Genomic DNA, 7,612 nt, shown 5'->3' with positions numbered 1-7,612 from the left:
AATTGAATTTACCACAGTTGGACTCCAATCAAGTTGTAGAAACATCTCAAGGACGCTCAATGGAAACAGGATGTACCTGTAACGGCTGTCGAAAGGAGTAGACCAAGGCGCAGCGTGGAGAGTGCTCATCATTTAATTTTAATAGAACACTTTAACCAAAACAAGAAAATGAACGACAGCCAAACAGTTCTGTCAGGAACATCAACTCTAAACAGAAATTAACCACCCACAAAACCCAAAGGAAAACAGGCTGCCTAAGTATGGCTCCCAATCAGAGACAATGATATACAGCTGTCCCTGATTGAGAACCATAGCCGGCCAAAACAAAGAAATATAAAACATAGAAAAAAGGACATAATGCCCACCCTAGTCACACCCCTGGCCTAACCAAAATAGAGAATAAAACCCTCTCTATGGCCAGGGCATGACAGTACCTGAGCTAAATTTAGATTCTCATAGCAAAGGGTCTGAATACTTTTGTAAATAAGGTATTTTTGTTCTTAATTTCTAAAAAGCTGTTTTCACTTTGTCATTATGGGGTATTTGTGTATTTAGGATAGCTTTATCTAAAAATTAGAACTTGTTTATGTGTTTCGCTATTTATTTATTTTATTCAATGAGGATGGTCCTCCCCTCCGTCCTCTGAGGAGCCTCCACTTGTCTACTCCCATTACAGACGAATGCTTCCAGAATTATGCAGATGTTTATTCACAGGCTGCGTTGGTGTGGATGAATAAGCCTTACTATCACAGGTTTTATTGAAGCTAGCCCAAATACTCAGTACACTTAATTTGTCAAATTGCCTGAACAATTTCACTTTAATACTTTTCATCACGGTGTAGATAAGATTTAGCCTAAGTTTCTTGTCTGGTTTGTAAAACATTTGAGTGAGCACAGTGAAGTCCCAGTCCTAATAGTTCCAAATACTTTCCTTTCCTCATCTTCTTTCCTTCATTGCCGCTGATTGATCAATGGACTGGATGTTTTCAACTATCCTCTCAGATCAGTGCGCATGTTGCTTAAGAAGCTATTCAAGACTGTTTGGGAAAAGCCCAGTTTACAGTGATACTTATTACATATATAAATTAATATACTGTGTATATACACAGCAGGCAGTGGGTGCAACGGCTCTACTGTGTGTGTGTGTTTGGTGCCAGGCACTGGAGTTTGGCTGGAAGGCCCTGCAGTCCAGCCAGCTGGTCCCAGACCATAGCCTGACAGAGCCCATCCAGAGCCTGCTGCAGCTGGCAGCAGAGTGAGGCCCACACCCTACCAACACATGCTGACTTCCCGTCTGCCTACCTGCCTGACTCCCTGTCCATCCACCATCCGGCCACCTCCTCAGCTCAAGACAAAAGAAGCATGCTCCATACATTCAAAATTGGCTGTAATAGAATCATAACAGAATAAAAGATGGGACTTTCCTTGGTGACTTTTGATAGGATGTGACTGAAATGTTGGCAGAGGTATAATATGGATGTGACCATCAACCTCAAAATTATGTCCACACATGCAACATCTTCTATTCCCATTTTTCGGTAATACGTATGCAACAGATCTAGCTGAAAAATAGTTGTATTTTATAGTATATTTGAAGAAAAAAACAAACATACTTGACATTGTAATGATGATGCTGGGAGTCAGGAAGCAGGTGCAGCTGGTTTAATAATAATAACGAACATAAACAATACTGCCTGAAGAGTGATGCTACGGAGTGCTAGATAAAGGGGGCCTAATCAGGGTAGTGATTATGTGCCTCATGATGTTCAATCAATTGAATTTACCACAGGTGGACACCAATCAAGTTGTAGAAACATCTCAAGGATGATCAATGGAAACAGGATGCACCCGAGCTCAATTTCGAGTCTCATAGCAACGGGTCTGAACATTTATGTTGTCACGTCCTGACCAGTATAGAGGATATTTTGTTATTGTAGTTTGGTCAGGATGTGGCAGAGGGTAGTTTATTTATGTATTACGGAGTTTTTGGTCACTGGTCTATGTTTGTATTTCTATGTGTATATTCTAGGGTAGTTTTTCTATGTATAGGTTGGGTGCTGGACTCTCAATTGGAGGCAGGGTTTTCTAGTTGCCTCTGATTGGGAGTCCTATAAATAGGTGTGTGTTTTGTTTGTCACTTGTGGGTAGTTATTTGTTAGCACTGTTTTTTGTTGAGCCTACTACTCTGTTCCTGTCGTTAGTTTGTTTATTGTTTTTTCATGGTGTTCTCATTTTTATAATAAATATGTTGAGCACACAACCCGCTGCGCCTTGGTCCCATTCTATCTTCCACGACAGCTGTGACAGAACTACCCACCACAACAGGACCAAGCAGCGGAGGAAATCTGGCGAGGACCGGGGAACACGGCTGGTAAGGGAGCCCGAGAGGCAGCCCCGAGAATTTTTTTTGGGGGGGCACAAGGGCAGTTTGGCGGGGCGAGGATGGAGCCCCAGGCCAGCTCCCCATACCATTTTTGGGCAGAGACGAACTGGACAGGTCCCGTGCTTTGGGGTGATGGGTACTGTGGCGAGGCTGAGCATTTTCAGGCCGGTACGCGCAGTGCCAGCGCCCCGCATGTGCTAGGGGAAAGTGAGCATCCAGCCAGTAGGGGTGATGCCAGTCCTGCGCTCGAGACCGCCAGTGCGCCTCTACAGTCCAGTGCGTCAACCCAGTCTGACTCGGCCTGTTTCCGCTCCCCGCACTAGCCCTGAGGTGCGTGTGCCCAGACTGGCACATCCTGTACCAGCCCCACGCATCAGGCTTCTAGTGCATCAGCCCAGCCTCGCCAGTCTGGTGCCGCCAGAGCCGCACGCCAGTCAGGGGCCGCCAGAGCCGCCCGCCAGTCAGGGGCCGCCAGAGCGGCCCGCCTGTCCGGAGCCGCCAGAGCGGCCCGCCTGTCCGGAGCCGCCAGAGCGGCCCGCCTGTCCGGAGCCGCCAGAGCGGCCCGCCGTTCCGGAGCTGCCATCGCCGCCCGCCAGCCGGGCGCAGCCATCGCCGCCTTCCCGCCAGCTGGGCGCAGCAAGGGTCGTCCGCCAGCCGGGCGCAGCCAGGGTCGTCCACCAGCCGGGCGCAGCAAGGGTCGCCCGCCAGCCGGGCGCAGCCAGAGACACCCGCCAGCCGGGCCCAGCCAGAGACACCCGCCAGCCGGGCGCAGCAAGAATCACCCGCCAGCCGGACGAAGTCAGGGTCACCCACCAGTCCTCCGGCACGGCCAGGGGCACCACCTAAGTGGGCGACGTCGAGGGTGGAGCGGAGTCCACGTCCCGCACCTGAGCCGCCTCCAATATAGGTGGGTTGGGGAGGGGGGGTGTAGCACAGTGCCGTCGTTGACGGCAGCCACCCTCCCTTCCCTCCCTTTAGTTTAGGGGGATTTTTCTGTTTGTTTTGGGGGTTTTCTGTGTTTTGTGTAGGTGCATCCGGGGTCTGCGCCTTTGGGGGGGTACTGTCACGTCCTGACCAGTATAGAGGATATTTTGTTATTGTAGTTTGGTCAGGACGTGGCAGAGGGTAGTTTATTTATGTATTACGGGGTTTTTGGTCACTGGTCTATGTTTGTATTTCTATGTGTATATTCTAGGGTAGTTGTTCTATGTGTAGGTTGGGTGCTGGACTCTCAATTGGAGGCAGGTGTTTCTAGTTGCCTCTGATTGGGAGTCCTATAAATAGGTGTGTGCTTTGTTTGTCACTTGTGGGTAGTTATTTGTTAGCACTGCTTTTTGTTGAGCCTGCTACTCTGTTCCTGTCGTTAGTTTGTTTATTGTTTTTTCGTGGTGTTCTCATTTTTATAATAAAAATGTTGAGCACGCAACCCGCTGCGCCTTGGTCCCATTCTATCTTCCACAACAGCTGTGACATATGTAAATAGGCTATTTCAGTTTTTTATTTTTATATATTTGCAAAAAAATCTAAAACATGTTTTTGCTTTGTCATTATGCAGTATTATGTGTAGATTGCGATTTTAAAAAATGTAATCCATTTTAGAATTAGGCTGTAACGTAACAAAATGTGGAAAAAGTCAAAGGTTCTGAATACTTTCTGAATGCACTGTAGCATAATATAATATTAACTCCTACAGAATTATACAAACATTTTAATTTTGTCTCGGGAAGAGGAGTGGAGAAATATAATTTCTTTCTTTCAGCATTTTTTGGGAAAATGTGAAGGTTCAGTGTAATGTGTTATCTTTGACACTGTTCTGCAAGCAGACAGTATTTCAACCACATAAAATATGCACCCAAGATGAACTGAAGTCTTCGCGCTTTCAAACCTCAATAGCTTTCAAACCACTTGAGCCACAGACTCCAAATGAGTGTCATTAAGTTGGAAAAATTGTGCACAACATTGCACAGGCCTTATTTTCACAATTTGGACATGAATTCGCTTTCCAGATCTAATAAACATGTGGAAATGTGAGCAGCATTTTGTATTCCTAGTTGAATTAGTTAGGGAGCGTAAACAAAGTACAAGCTTTTTTTACATTCAAATTTCAATATCTCATTGGTCATGTGACCTACTTGTCTCAAACAAGGTCCAGAATGTCCACTGACTACCCTAATATATTGCACACCCTTTAGTTTGTCAATTTCCATCTCACACGTTTTTACATGAATTTTTCAAAATGTAGAATTTCAATAGCTCCTTGGAAATGTGATCTAGGGACTTCAAACAAGATTCAGAATGTCCACTGAGTGGGCCTACACATTGCACACCCTTTAGTTTGTCCATTTTCATATCACAAGATTTTACATGAATATTTCAAAATGAAAATTTCAATAGCTCCTTGGTCATGTGACCTAGGGAATTCAAACAAGGTTCAGAAGGTCCACTGAGTGGGCCTACACATTGCACACCCTTTAGTTTGTCTACTTTCATATCATGCTATTAGACTTAAATCTGAAAGCTTTGCAGGCCTTCATTTCACATGGGTGTTAAAAAATGTTTTTGAAGTTAACAAATGTTCCAGCCTCGCAATAACTATCTTTCACATGGACACTGAAAATATCCGCAAATGGCTGTATGTGGTATGGATCAAGGACAGGAGAGGTGTTCAAACAGAGGTGCTTAAAGGAAGGCGCACAGGTAGGCCTCATGAAAAACAATGTTTCATATGCTCTTTTTAATCACAGTAATAGGCAGGGATTGTTCAGTCAGAGCTTGATAAGGTGAAAGAATACTTTTCATAGCATCACTTTCATATACTGTACATTAAGACAAATCCTTCTACGTTGAGTTTTAGAACGCAGTTTCCATAACCTGATAATGACTTGATATTTGAGTGCATTCACAACAAGCCACCTGCAGACAACTTACAAAATGCAATAGTGCATTTGAGGGTTTGTCTTTCTGATGAAAATAGTTATTTGATGCATGGACTACTATTTCTAACTGGAAAAATAAATTCCCACGTCGTTTGTGAGTAAAATCCTTTTTTCAAAATTGATTTAGGTACATTTTTGTGAAGAGGTATGAATGAGGGTTGTGATATGGGTAATTTAATGGTAAAATCCTTTAAGGGATCAATACATTTCTATATTGCTTCCCCAGTATCTGCATGAACCATCAGGCCAAGTGTTTTTGGTTGACCCTGCTGGACAGAAAGAGAAGGAGGAATCGGAACACGCTACATTCAAATTCAGATCTTAGTTATTCCATTATACTGGATCTAATACATATTAGCATTTTACCTACATTCATAAGCGTAATTATTTTTTATGATATACTGTCAAAAAATGTCTTGGCTGCTGGCTCTGTTACTTTCAGACATGCACAGAGCAGACTGAAAGGGTAGCTCTTGACTTGAACCACAGGGGTTCTCTGTAAAGAGAGAGTAATCCAAAAGGCACAGACACACCCCTTGACTTCCAATTGGCACCGTTGACCTGTATGTATTCTCTCCTGATTGGCTCTGTGGTGCACATTCTGGCAGTCCGACTAAAGTGCCAAAGGTATGAGGAGAGACATCCTCCTTTGTATTTATGGGAACAAATATTTCCTAACACTTTGGATCCTATTCTTGGACAGTTAGAAGACACAATGCGTCAATGCAAAAAATATATATATATATACTAATTACTGTCCATGAGTAACCTCAACCTTGTGGGTCTGTGGGTGTTTGGGCCAATAAAGTGCCAACTCAATTCTACCAGTGACGAGCCTCTCATGCCCCTATGAACGGGGACATAGGGCAATAGTTTTTAATCTAAACCAGCCCTTTTTTACTGGAGTACACTAACCCCTAATTGGGGCTCTTTTCTTGACACATAGTAGCAGTTTACCAGATAAGAGGTCAAGAAGATCAAAAAGTAGATTGTTGTAAGGGTGTAGTACGTCCTGTGCTGGCCACATTGTCATATCCATTCTGGATTCTGAGTGGTAAAATCTTAGCTGAAAAATGCCTCTATGTACAGTATGTGTATACATTTTCCCCCAAGACAGAACTGCCAAAGGGGGTGGAGTTGCAATCTACTGCAGAGTTCTGTCATGCTATCCAGGTCTGAGCCCAAACAGTTCGAGCTTCTACTTTTAAAAATCCACCTTTCCAGAAATAAGTGTCTCACTGTTGCCGCTTGTTTACAGACCCCCCTCAGCCCCCAGCTGCGCCCTGGACACCATATGTGAATTAATTGCCCCCCATTTATCTTCAGAGTTTGTACTGTTAGGTGACCTAAACTGGGATATGCTTAACACCCCGGCCGTCCTACAATCTAAGCTAGATGCCCTCAATCTCACCCAAATTATCATGGAACCTACCAGGTACAACCCCAAATCCATAAACTCGGGCACCCTCATAGATATCATCCTGACCAACCTGTCCTCTAAATACACCTCTGCTGTCTTCAACCAGGATCTCAGCGATCACTGCCTCATTGCCTGCGTCCGTAATGGGTCCGCGGTCAAACGACCACCCCTCATCACAGACAAACGCTCCCTAAAACACTTCAGCGAGTAAGCCTCTCTAATCGACCTGGCCCGGGTATCCTGGAAAGATATTGACCTCGTTCCGTCAGTATTGGTTATTCTTTAAATAAGCATGCCCCATTCAAAAAATGTAGAACCAGGAACAGATATAGCCCTTGGTTCACTCCAGACCTGACTGCCCTTGACCAGCACAAAAACATCTTGTGGTGTACTGCATTAGCATCGAATAGCCCCCGCGATATGCAAATTTTCAGGGAAGTTAGGAACTTATCGACAGACTCAACAGCCTTGGTTTCTCAAATGACTGCCTCGCCTGGTTCACCAACTACTTCTCAGATAGAGTTCAGTGTGTCAAATCGGAGGGCCTGTTGTCTGGACCTCTGGCAGTCTCTATGGGGGTGCCACAGGGTTCAATTCTCAGGTCAACTCTTTTCTCTGTATACATCAATGATGTTGCTCTTGCGGCTGGTGATTCTCTGATCCACTTCTACGATGCCATTCTGTATACTTCTGGCCCTTCTTTGGACACTGTGTTAACTAATCATACAATTCTCCTTCTGTGGCCTTCAACTGCTCTTAAATAGAAATAAAACTAAATGCATACTCTTCAACCGATCGCTGCCCGCACCTGCTCGCCCGCCTAGCATCATTACTCTGGACGGTTCTGACTTAGAATATGTTGACAGCTACAAA

Source organism: Salmo salar, chromosome ssa13 (genome assembly GCF_905237065.1).
Source record: "Salmo salar chromosome ssa13, Ssal_v3.1, whole genome shotgun sequence".
Classification (NCBI taxonomy): domain Eukaryota; kingdom Metazoa; phylum Chordata; class Actinopteri; order Salmoniformes; family Salmonidae; genus Salmo; species Salmo salar.
The sequence above is the reverse complement of the archived record's forward strand: the minus strand, read 5'-3'. Positions refer to the sequence as shown.